We start from the raw sequence: 13,166 nt of genomic DNA, 5'->3' as shown, positions 1-13,166 counted from the left end.
TGGAATCAGGATTCAAATTCTGCCACTTACTGCTGTGTGACCTTAAGCTTTTTTGATTTTTCTGTGCTGCTGTATTTTTATTTTTTAAATAGTGATAAGAGACTTTGGGAGGATTAAATGAGTATATTAATTTGAAGTGCTTAGATCAGTGCTTGGCCAAAGTAAGTGTTCAAAAAGTATTGGCTTTAATTAATGTCATTGCTCTTGTATTTGCTATTAGAAGACAATTAAGAAGGCTCACTTAATTTTCTTAGCTGAGTGCAGTTATTTCTATGGACTTGCATAAATGCTGCACCCTTGAGTCCATATATTCTCTTGAAAACAACTTTCACCATTTAAACATTGTGATTAGGAGGTAAAAAAATGCAACACACATTGTTTAAATAGAGGGAAAAAATGATTAAAATAGGCCAGACATTGGCACAAAGCTATGTGCAGATTGCCGATTACGCAAAATAAAAAAAATAAACATAATGTTGAGCCAACATGGTCTTGTTTTAAAATCTGGTGGACCACCTGTATCTTTCAGTGATCAGTTTAAAAATGATTTTAGTTTGTCGTTAATTGTTTCCAAATTACCTGGTGCCATCAGATTATGTTCTAAACCAATGTAGGTTTTAAAAAAGCCACCACTGGAACGCAGTCTGCATGTGGTGCCGCCTCAGTTGGTGTGTGTTCAGAGGTGAAAGGAGATGTGTGGCTTCAGGATTTCTCTGGCTCAGAGTTGTAGATGGCAAATGCTTGATTTCAGCCATGGTCCCACTTGCTTTTACTTTTATTTTTTGAAGGAGGATCATTTCTAGTTGTGGTTTTCATTGGTTATAATGGGCTCGTTATGACAAGACTCGGGCAAAAAAATAAATAAAAAGTGAACATCACTCAAAATTTCAACATTTGGATATAATTGTTAACACTTGAGTTAGAGCCTTTTAAGCCTCCTCTCACTTGAAAAAAAATTAGGCTTTCTTGATTTCAGGGACAGCTAAGACGAACGTTGGACACGGGACAGGCTAATGAGTGAGATTTTGGGGGGAGATTCTTAATTAGAAATCATTTTGGAAAATTCAGGACAGAAACAAAATAATAGTAATCATGGAATTGTTTTGCATTAAATTTAAAATGTTGATGCTAATAAGTGGCTAAGCAGAGGTTATATCTATTTCTTAGTCCAGCGTATTTATTGAGTGTCATATAAGTGCCAGTGAACACAGCAGTGAACACAGCAGACAAAAATCCAAGCTTTTGTGGGACTTACACCCATGGTCAGGATTTTGCACAGTAACTAAATAAAAGAAATAACATTACGAGGAATAAGTGCTGTACAGAAAAAACGAACCAGACTCCGGCGGTGGAGAAGAGGGGAAAGAGGAGCTTGGAAGGAAGGGATTCAATTTAAAAGGGGGGAGGAGTCAGAGAAGAGTCTACAGAAAAGGTGGTGTTTGTCTCAAGACTTGAAAGCAGTGAGAGAGGCTGGCCAGTGCTGGGCCCATTTGGGGAAGGAGCGTTCCAGGAGCAGGAAGATCTCAGCATAGTTAGAATGGGGTGAATGAAGGGAAAAGGCGTAATTGGAATCAGATAGATAGAAAGGTGAGCATGAAGATTGTGAAATATCCTGCAGGGCTGGTTAGGCCATTGAGAGGACTTTGACTTTCACACCAGTTAAGATGTGAAGATGAAAGTGTTCCCAGCCAAGGGGAACTGTCTGACTTACATTTTACAATGGTCATCTGATGACTATGGTGAGGATCGATTTTAGGAGTGCTGGGTTGATGCAGGAAGATCAGTCAAATACTGATAATTTGGTAATCTGGTTTGAGAGATGATGGCATGTTGGACAAAGGTGTAGCAGTGGAAATGGTGAGAACTTGTCTGGATTCTTGGTGTGATTTCAAAGTGGAACCAACAGGATTTATTGATGGGTTTAATGTGGAGTGTGATAGAAAGTTAGGAATCAGATGATTCTGAGGAAAATAGTCTGAGCTGAAAGTGTGAGGCTGCTTTGAATTGAGATGGAGAAGACTGTGATTCTGTGAAACAGATTTTGGTGAGCAAGTGTCATGGACTGAATATTCGTGTTCCTCCCCAAATTCATATATTGAAATGCTACTCCCCAATGTGATGGTATTAGGAAGAGGGGCCTTTGGGAGGTAATTAGGATGCATGAGAGCATGAGGGTATAGCCCTCTGAATGAGATAAGTGCCCTTATGAATCCTGAGAGAGCTTGCTAACTCTCTCTGTTCTCCACTGTGTGAAGATACAATAGGAAATTGGCAGTCTGCAACCTGGGAGAGGGTTCTCACCAGACACTGAATCAACTGGTCCCTTGATCTTGGATTCTCAGCCTCCAGAACTTTAAGAAATAAATTTTTGTTCTTTTTAAGCTACCAGTCTCTGGTATTTTGTTATAGCAGCCTGAATGGACAAAGACAGGGCAGATCAGGAGTCCAGCTTCCTATATGTTTGGAAATATAAAAGTCATTCAGGACGGGAGTGAAGCTAGAGAAAACTTGCAATAGCTAAGCCTCATACTGACAGATTAGGTTGGAGAGATGAAGAAGAACAAAGGAGACCAAGAAAGAGTGGCCACTGAGGTGGGAATGTGATATCTGTGTCTTAGAAGCCAAGTGAAGATGCATTTCAAGGGAAAGAAGTGGTCAGCTGGGTCAAATCTAAAAATGAATCACATCTCTGTGTAAAACTGTAGTAATTATTGTAAATGTATGCATGTTCTTTAGGTTCTATCTTATTTATTTCTTGAGATATAGAGAATTGCATTAAGTATAAATGCCCCATTCTCTCTTCCTACTCCCTGTAGATAGCATTGTCACTAGTTGATAGGCTGGGTAGCCTTCCAGATGTGTGTGTGAGAGACTATTCCTGAATTGATATCTGTGTATCCATATCTATCTATAGGTTTTTGTCTCAACAAAATATTTCAATATGCAAGTATCCCAGTAAGTAGAGGCTGATGCATTAGATACTGATGTGTCCACTATCCATATTAAAGAAATGTGACCACTCTTCTGAATGTCTTAAAGTTTATCTTTACTTTCTTATTGCAGTCCTACTATTTTTATTTGTGTCCTACTATTTTATTTTTATACATACACATACATCTCGCTTGTGTGCACACGTGCGTGTGTTCTCTCTCTCCTTACTCAGACTCTTCCACTCTGCCCAAGGCTGTGCTATATTTTTCCAACAGCTGCTATAAGAGTAGCAGCAGTGGTCTTGTACCCAGCTGGGTCCTGGGAGAGCCACAGAAGTAATGATGCAGAAAATGGCAGCCCGCGTAAGGAATGTGTTAAGCTTGCTGATGAAAGTAGCCTTGGGGATTCTCAGGTTTCCGTTTGGAGAGCTCAGGAATGCCAGTGTGAGGATCATAGTCTAGGGGAAAGTCTGAGGCTTTGGTGTCCTTCAGTCCTTGCTTCAAATCCTAGCTCTTTCCCTAAGTGTGATCATGGACAAGTCACACCTTAGTTTTTTTCATCCACAGACTGGAGGCACCAATTCCACCTTAAAATGTAAGGATTGTAGGAGATAACATATATAGGGAAAGTGCTAAGAGGGCTTATCACATAGTAGGTACCAGTTTCATTCATTCTTTTCCCTAGGTCTTTATCTTTTTCCTATTTTACTGTTAAGGTAATTGGTGGATGAAAAAGGTTTGAAATATATTATTTAATATACTCTGGTTATCTAGAAAGGAATAATGAGATTAAAGAATCTGAGTGCAAAGTAGCTGACCTGAGACTAGAGCTCTACTAGTTTTTTTTTTTTTTTAGTCCAATTTCTTAGCCAGTAAGCTTTTACGTTTAACTGTGAACAGTTCATTGTCAAGCTCACACTGTCAGAGGTTTAGTAGCAAATAATCTAGCCTCTAATTCTACTGCTGTGCCCAACTATGCTATTTTTCTGCCTTAGAAGAGAATAACAGTTCAGAGGATCTATCTCAGCATCAGATGGTGTGCTCTCAGTTGTCAAAAACATTGTTTGACTGGGTGCCATCACCTATGGTTTGTGAAAACATGTCCTTAATCATGGTGAAATGAAGGGGTTGAAAATGAACAAGGGGGAAAAAAAGACTTCATTTATTTTGTCATTGCTTACAAATGTTTAGTATTGGCCAAATATTCAGTATGATGCCTTGACCACTGCACTGGGAATGTGACTGAGTCAGCACCACCCAACAGACCAGAGGCACAATCAAATGGCACTCCCAATGATTGCTCTCAGATTGGCCACCCTGTATTGATGAGGGGCTTGCATCTTCTTTTATTCTTGGGTTTTCTAGGGAAGGTTGGGGAAAAAATAAAAATAAATGAATGCATAGAAATAAACTGAAAAGAATTTAAAAGCTGTTGACATTGTCAATGAATCCCATGTTAGGCAGAGGAATTAAATAGGTTGTTACTGATCGTTCATAACCGTAATTTGATCATGTTAAGCACACAGGCATTAATAAGAGAGAGAGGAGGCTGTTTATAGGCTAAAGTAGAGGAGGAAAATATATGTGGTATATGTTTTCTATCCCCCAGTATCTTCTGAGATCTCTTGGAGAAGAATCTTACTTTTGGGGGTCTACTATTGGCTCGATTGCCTTTTCTTACTGAGGAGATAAAGCTTAGCTAAGTGCAGGAATGAAACAATATTTTTATGGCCAGGTATGTAAGACTACTGTGAAGTTGTCTGTGATGCGTCATCTGTACAACAAAACATTGGAAACCAAAATACACTCAGTAACCTAATCTGACTGTACAAAGGAGGACTTGTGTCCCTTTTCCCATGACTGATACTTGCTCTTCTTTTCTCACTTTTGATGAGATGATCACAGACCAAACTTTAAGAAATAGTCTACGCAGGAAATTGTTTTGATATGGGACGTTTTAGAAAGCAAATATATTGTAAGGAAATTTGACTAAGCAGTATGTGAAGCTGTAGAACATTTTTATTTCTTCAAGGATGCTGGATTTTTGTCAAATATTTTTTCTTCATCCATCAATATAATCATGTGATTTTTTTCTTTCATTTTGTTTATGTAGTATATCATGGTAATTGATTTGTGGATATTGAACCAACCTTGCATCCGAGGAATAAATCCCACTTGATCATGGTGTATGATCTTTTTGATGTATTGCTGAATTCAGCTTGCTAATAATTTGTTGAGTAGTTTTAAAATCTATGTTTATCAGGGATATTGGCCTATCATTTTCTTTTTTTGTAATATCTTTGTCAGGTTTTGGAATCTAGGTAATGGTAGCCTTGTAAAATGAGCTCAGGAGCCTTCCTCCCTCTTCAGTTTTTTGGAATAGTTTGAGAAAGATAAGTGTTAATTCTTCTTTGAATTTTTGGTAAAATTCACCTGTGAAGCCATTCGGTCCAGGATTTTTGTTTGTCGAGAGCTTTTTGATTACTGACTCAATTTTGTTTGTAGTAATCAGTCTGTCCAGATTTTCTATTTCTTCTTGATTCAGTCTTGGAAGAAAGCCATGAAATTTTAAGGGCATTTTATTGAGGGTGTGTTGGCTTGTTCAAACAAAGCACAATAAACATTTATTGCACATCAGCCCTGTGCTACAGTAGTGTATGAGGTGCTTGGGAGACAAAAGTGCATGAGTCCTGGGAGTATCTTTCAGGGGCTGACAGATGATAAGTGTTACCCCATAGAGACCTGTTCTGCTAACACACAAATGGGATCAATAAATTTTGTTTGGGGGTTTTAAAGAAAATGAAAGAGAGCGATGACATACTATGTCAGGGCCATGGTTCTACATCTAAAGATTTTGAGCCATGTCCAGAACACTTAATGACTTCTTCAGGAAAGCTACATGTTACAAAAATTACATACAAATGTACATAAACATACATTCACTTGTACTGTAGACTTCAGTTTGTTGAGATGCTTTTATTGCTTGATTTTTGAAGTGAAGCTGTTTTGTTATCAGGTAGCAGTGTTCAGTGAGCTGTTTTGGGGAAGGGATTTGCTATTACTATAACGTAGGGTTAAGAGCATTTTATTTACACATTAAATTTATTTATTTATTTATCTAGCTATTTATTTATTTACTCTGTGTCAAGACATGCTATTTACTCATTACATTTTTAAAATTAAGGTATTGCTTCTATACAATGAAGGCACAAATTTTAAATGTACAGCTTGGTGAGTTTTTCTGTTTGCATGTGCCTATGTAGCAGTTGGCCAGAACTTTTCCATCTGTTCTACAGCTTTCCTCTTGTCTCCTTCCGGACAGAACCCCTCCCATTATACCTCAGTCACTGTAGATGAATTTTCCTTGTTTGAATTTCATGTAAATGGAGTGGATATGTCATATAATATATGCTTTTATGTTGTCTGTGGAGGGAGTTCTGAACAGGCCTCCCCAAGATGTGCTACTTGCCATGTGAATTATTTTGAGCTGAAGGCACTCTAGATCTTGCAGGCTCATGAAACACTTTTACTTCCTTCTTAAAGAATTTAAGTTATGTGCCTTGTCCATAATAAATGTTATCACCAGAAATAACTCTGTATGACCTATCTATACATGGAGCAGGGCAAACTTCTAATTACTTAACATCTGCCTTTCTTATTGCCCTGTGAATGACTTCCTCTGAATCCCTGAGGTGCCTTACCCCATCCTTAGCTCAGAATGTTGTATTTGCCTCAATTTCCCTTTCTCTGAACCTCTCATGTATGTGGGGTCTCTGACTCTATTCATATCTATGTATGTAATTAAATTTGGTTATTTCCTCTTGTTAATCTGTCTCATGTAGTTAGACTAGCTGAAAGAACCTAGAAGAGTGGAGGAAAGTTTCTTCTTCCCCCAGAGCTGTCTTCTGCGTAACTGTCCGCATTGTTGTGAGTAGGAGTAGTTCACACTGTGTGTTGTAGTCCGTCAAATGAATATACTTCAGCTTATCCACATTGCTGTTGATCGATATTTGGTTTCCCAGTTTTGGGCTATTGATGATAACAGTGCTGTGAACATTCTTGTATACTTACCACACATTTCCGTTAGATGTATTCTTAGGCGAGGAATTGCTGGGTTGTAAGGCAAACATGTTGTTTAGCTTTAATAAAATTATTAAAAGTGGTTGTTTGCATTTACATTCCCACCAGCTATGTAAGATGGAACCACTTTTTAACCCTGTTAGGACTTCCTGTGTTTCCCCCAACCTGCTAATTAGTTATTCTGTCTCTAGATTTTCTTTTCTACAAGTCAATTTCCAAATGTTCTTCTAGAATATAAAGATACATACATAAAAGCACCTATCACAACTTGTAGGCACTTTAATGTGAATTGAATGGGAATCTAATTTAAAATTGACTGTCAAGTAAACTTTAAAGTCTTTTGTGTAAATATATATTGGAAAGAGTTAAAGGCTAATGATTTTTCAGTCTACAGGGGATATCATTTAGGAGAAACACACACACACACACACACACACACACACACACACACACACACACAGTTTTGCTTTTTGCCGCTGCAGTATATTTGGTTTATACGAGAAGCTGAAATTTTAAGGAACAGATAAATTCATGTCACAGAAATGAGAGAGTACTATCTATTTAAGTTTCTTTCAGTTTAGATGAAAAAATCTTGATCGTTAATAATAAATAGCTCTTAGATGCCACTTTACAGTTTATGAATGTATACATGTGTACATAAAGGCATGTGTTTCTCATTTATTTCTTAAAATAAACATGTTAAATAGGTAGTATTACAGAGTCCTCTTTTTGCAAGTGAGGAAATGGGGTCTGAGAAGCTGAATGACTCACCCAGGATCATGTGGACAGTACTTGATGGTTTGGTACATATAGCCAAGCCTTCTGATTTTATAGCATGTGGTCATTAAATTCAATTTTATCCTTCCTGTATATGGCTTCTTTAGACAAAATCTGAACTTAAGAATCACTAGTTTATGTATATTTTACATAAAATAGCCCATTTGCACCAATGTACTATTACTGTTACCTATTTTTCTCAAATTGAAATACTCTTATTGTCTTTTCTCATGTTATAAAAAAGGTACAGGTTTCAGTAGAAAACACAACACTGTACAATAAAGTATAAAAAGAAATTTTAGAATTTTACCTGAAATTTCACCATTTACATAGGTTTTTGTTTTTAATATTACAGAAACCAAAGGATTGTTGCCCTCTTTTACCTCAAGCAAGCAAACAAGCTCAACCCCAACATCTTGCAGGTTTACTTAGGCTTATTCAGGACCCATGGGACGACAGTGTTTGAAAGCAGTTGTGTCTGCGAAGGAAATGGTGGGGTGGGAGATACAGACATAGTGCATTATATGGAAGGAAGTTCATCATGGACTCAAACCTTTGCCTACACAAATGATTTCTTAGGTTTCTGTCCATTCCAAGTGTTATTTTGTTCTTGCAGCTGCCCTCTTATCTTATCTGAGATTGACTTTTTATGTTCAGCATTGGAAATTAGGTGGGAAGAAAGAGGATTAGTTGCGGATTGTTTCTATTAAGTCCTGTAGTGCATTAATATATTATTGAATACTGTTTTGTATGCGTTTCCTCAAGGCTGTAAAATATTGTCATTTCCCAGGTAAGGAAGATTCACAGGCTGCTGTCTTCCTTTCTTCTGAATTTATATATAGTCTAGGATTATTAACCATTTGTAGCTCTTTTGGATGCTAGTATGTGTCTGCTATGCGAAGTTTTAAGTAAAGCAAGCTGTGTTAAATATTCATATAATCAATTTTCACTTGTTTAAAGTCTTGGTGATTTATCTTCAGGGAGTGTTAATGTGGCAGTAATTCTGCATTATATTTCGCACACCAACATTTAATTGATACTATAGTTCATGATGATTATTGCAAGTTTATTGCTGTTGTATTTAGAATTGTGGTTTTCAGAAGACTAGGATCCCTGAATCTGTTTTTCCTATTTTTAACTGTGTGTGTTTTTGAGCTGACAAGTTTGAGAAGGGCTGTTAACTATTTAATAGAGTTGATTGATAAAAACCATTTGGAGGAAACAAAGAAGTCAAACTGTTATTATTTGTGGATGACATGATTCTCAATATAGAAAACCCTAAAGACTCCATGAGAACACTACTAGAAACAATAAGTAAATACAGTAAAGTCTCTGGATACAAAATCAACGTTCAAAAATCCTTAGCTTTCCTATACTCTAATAATGAAGCGTCAGAAAAAGAAGTGGAAAAAATAATTCCTTTTGCAATTGCAACAAAAAGAATAAAATACCTAGGAATAAATCGAACAAAACATGTGAAGTATCTATATAATAAAAACTACAAGACCTTATTAAAAGAAATCGAAGAAGATACAAAGAAATGGAAAGATATTCTGCGTTCTTGGATTGGAAGAATCAACATAGTTAAAATGGCCTTATTACCTAAAGCATTATACAGATTTAATGCAATCCCCATCAAAATCCCATTGGCATTTTTTAAAGAAATAGAACAAAAAATCATCAGATTTGTATGGAAGCACAAAAGACCCCGAATGCCAAAGCCATCCTGAGAAAAAAGAATGAGGCTGGAGACATCACTCTGGCAGACTTCAAATTATACTACAAAGCAACAGTAATCAAAACTGCATGGTATTGGCAGCAGAACAGACACACGGAACAATGGAACAGAATTGAGATTCCAGAATTAAACCCACATTTATATGAGCATATAATTTTTGACAAAAAAGGCAAAGACATACAGTGGAGAGAGGAAAGCCTCTTCAGTAAATGGTGCTGGGAAAACTGTAAAGCCACCTGCAAAAGAATGAAACTAGACTGTTGTCTATCATCATACACCAAAATTAACTCAAAATGGATTAAGAACCTGAATATAAGACCTGAAACAATAAAATACATAGACGAAAACATAGGAACTAAACTCAAGGACCTTGGACTTAAAGAGGGTTTTATGAATTTGACCTCAAAGACAAGGAAAGTAAAAGGTAAAATACATGAATGGGACTCCATCAAATTAAAAAGCTTCTGCTCAGCAAAAGGAATTGTCAATAAGGTAAAGAGACAACCATCTGAATGGGAAAATATATTTGCAAGCAATGCCTCCGATAAGGGCCTAATATCCAAAATATACAAAGAGCTCATATGACTCAGTGACAGCAAACCCCCCCCACAAACAATCCAATCAAAAAATGGGCATAGGACCTGAACAGACACTTCTCCGTAGAGGACATACAAATGGCCAACAAATGTATGAAAAGATGCTCAACATCACTAGCTGTTAGGGTAATGCAAATCAAAACCACAATGAGATACCATCTCACACCTGTTAGAATAGCTATAATCAACAGGACAAGTAATAACAAATGTTGGAGAGGATGTGGAGAACTAGGAACCCTCATATACTGCTGGTGGGACTGCAAATTGGCACAGCCACTATGGAAAACAGTATGGAGTTTCCTCAAAAAACTAAGACTTGATCTACCGTATGATCCAGCAATCCCTCTACTGGGTATTTACCCTAAAGACTTGAAAACCCATATCCAAAAAGATATTTGCACATCCATGTTCATAGCAGCATTATTCACAGTGACTAGGACATGAAAGCAAACAAAGTGTCCTACGATAGATTAGCTAAAGTAGCAGTGGTACATATATATAATGGAATATTACTCAACCATAAGAAGAGATGAAATACTGCCATTTGCAACAACATGGATGGACCTCGAGATAGTCATGCTAAGTGAAATAAGCCATACAGAAAATGTTGAAAATCACACGATATCACTTGCATGTGGGATATAAACCTAAAAGCAACAAAGGACAGGACAAACAGAGACTCATGGACATGTACTATAGACTAGTGGTTACAAGAGGGGGTGGGGGAGGTAGACTGGGTAAAGGGGTCAAATATGTTGTGACAGAAAGAAATCCGACTATGGGAGGTGAACACACAGTGTAAATATAGATATACTGTACTGTTAAAGTGTACAGCTGAAACTTAGCAGATTTTGTTAACCAATGTCACCATAAAGAAAATGAGAAAAAGAAAAAAATACAAACTGTTAAAAAAAAAAAACCAAACATTTTGATGGCACAGACCTAGAGATACTTTGCTTCAAAATGTCATTAAATGTGAATCGATTTTTTATTTTATTTTTTAAAATAATGTTTTAATATTTTAATTATAGTTGGCTTACCACTTTTAGGAAAACATATTTTTTCTAATTAAAAAGATTTCAATTACAGTTGATTTTCAGTATTATATTAGTTATAATATAGTCACTATGTATAACATAGTTATTAGACATTTATATAACTTAAGTGATCACCTCGATTAGTCTAGTACCCATCGCATGTTATTACAATATTATTGACTGTATTCCTTATAATATACTTTACATCCCCATGGCTGCTTTGTAACTACCAATTTGTACTTGTTAATCCCTTTTACCCATCCCTACAACCCTCCTCTCATCTTACAACCCTCAAAATGTTCTCTCTATGAGTTTGTTTTTGTTTTGTTTATTCTGTTCTTTAGATTCCACATGTAAATGAAACCATATGGCATTTGTATTTCTCTCTCTGACTTACTCCACTCAGCACAATACCCTCTAGGTCCATCCATGTTGTTGCAGATGGCAAGATTTCATTCTTTTAAAAAAATGTTTATGGCTGAGTAATATTCCATTGTATATATGTAGCACCTCTTCTTTATTCATCCATTGATGGACACCCAGATTGCCTCCATATCTTGGTTATTGCATATAATGCTGCAGTGAACATAGGGGTGCACATGTTCCTTCAAAGTATTTCTTTTGATAAATACCCAGGAGTGGGATTACTGGGTTCTTCTTTGTCTCTTGTTATAGCCTTTGTTTAAAGTCTATTTTGTATGGTATAAGTATTGCTATCCCAGATCTTTTTTTTTTTTTCATTTCTATTTTCATGAAATATCTTTTTCCATCCCTTTACTTTCACTTTGTGTGTGTCTTTCAATCTAAAGTGAGTCTCTTATAGGCAGTATATGTAAGGGTCACGTTTTTTTAACCATTTAGTAAAAATGCTTTTTTACTGGAGCATTTAATCCATTTTCATTTTAAGTAATTATTGATAGATATATAGTTACTGCCATCTTATTGGTCCTATTTTTAATACATATATATATTTTCTTCTTAAAGAAGTCTCTCTAACATTTCTTGTATTACTGGTTTGGGGCTGATGAACTCCTTTAACCTTTTCCTGTCTGGGAATCTCTTTATCTTTGTTTCAATTCTAAATGATAGCTTTACTGCGTAGAGTAATCTTAGTTGTCAGCCCTTGTTTTTCATCTCTTCTGGCCTACAGAGTTTCTGTTGAGAAATTGGCCAACAGTCTTATGGGTGCTCCTTTGTAGGTAACTAACTGCTTTTCTCTTGCTGCTTTTAAGAATCTTTGGCATTTTGTTTAGTTCTTTTTTATGAAGCTTAGTTCTGTTCTTTCATTTGGGGCATGTTTCTTTGTCTCCCCATTTTAGTTGCCTCCCTGAGTTTGTATCTATGTATTAGGTAGGGCTCCTATGTCTCTCAGTCTCAGTAGAATGGCCTATTGCAATAGGTGTCCTGTGGTGCCTAGTGGCACAGTCGAAATTTCCTGGTCACCTGAGCTAGGTGCTCCAGGTGTGTCCCTTGTGTGGGTTGTGTGCCTTCCTGTTGTAGTTGACCTCGATTGCCGTTTGTACATCAATGGGAGGGATTGATCCTCGGGATAATTGGGAGGACTAGCTGGTGAGGGGATGACCTTATAGAGTAAGATTCTCTTTAGCAGAGCTCTGGGGCCTGCTCAACCTGTCCTTTGAGTGCTCCAGATGCCGCCCCAGGTGGTGCTCCACCTCTGTTAGAAGCTGACCACAGAGTGTACTGGCCCCGGGGCCTTCTGGGAGGTGCCCTGTCACAGGCCAAGTTCAGCCGCAGCCTGTGCCCTGCCCAGAGCTACCTGACAAGTCATGAAGAAATTTGCAGATGGCTACCGCCCAAGCTAGTCTTACAGGTGCCTTGAGAGACCAAGCCATCAACCAAGGCTAGCTGCTTCTAGTGCAAGGCCTGGAGCTGTTCAACAAGAGGTACCAGGCATACTGAGGCCAGATGCTGTTTGTTTGGGTTTTGTGAACCTTTGAGAGGTTTTAGGAAAGCCCATAGCATGAGCCAAGACAGGCCATTTGTATGG

At 37.3% G+C, this 13,166-nt stretch overlaps 1 protein-coding gene across 20 annotated transcripts in view; it reads left to right on the top strand.

Annotated features, from left to right (window-relative positions):
- Positions 1 to 13,166, top strand: part of APBB2 (amyloid beta precursor protein binding family B member 2) — a 338,648-nt gene that overhangs the window by 18,407 nt on the left and 307,075 nt on the right. The window lies entirely within an intron of this gene.

Source organism: Pteropus vampyrus, unplaced genomic scaffold, assembly GCF_000151845.1.
Source record: "Pteropus vampyrus isolate Shadow unplaced genomic scaffold, Pvam_2.0 Scaffold79, whole genome shotgun sequence".
NCBI classification, from domain to species: Eukaryota; Metazoa; Chordata; class Mammalia; order Chiroptera; family Pteropodidae; genus Pteropus; species Pteropus vampyrus.
This window is presented reverse-complemented; position numbering and strand designations above follow the sequence as displayed.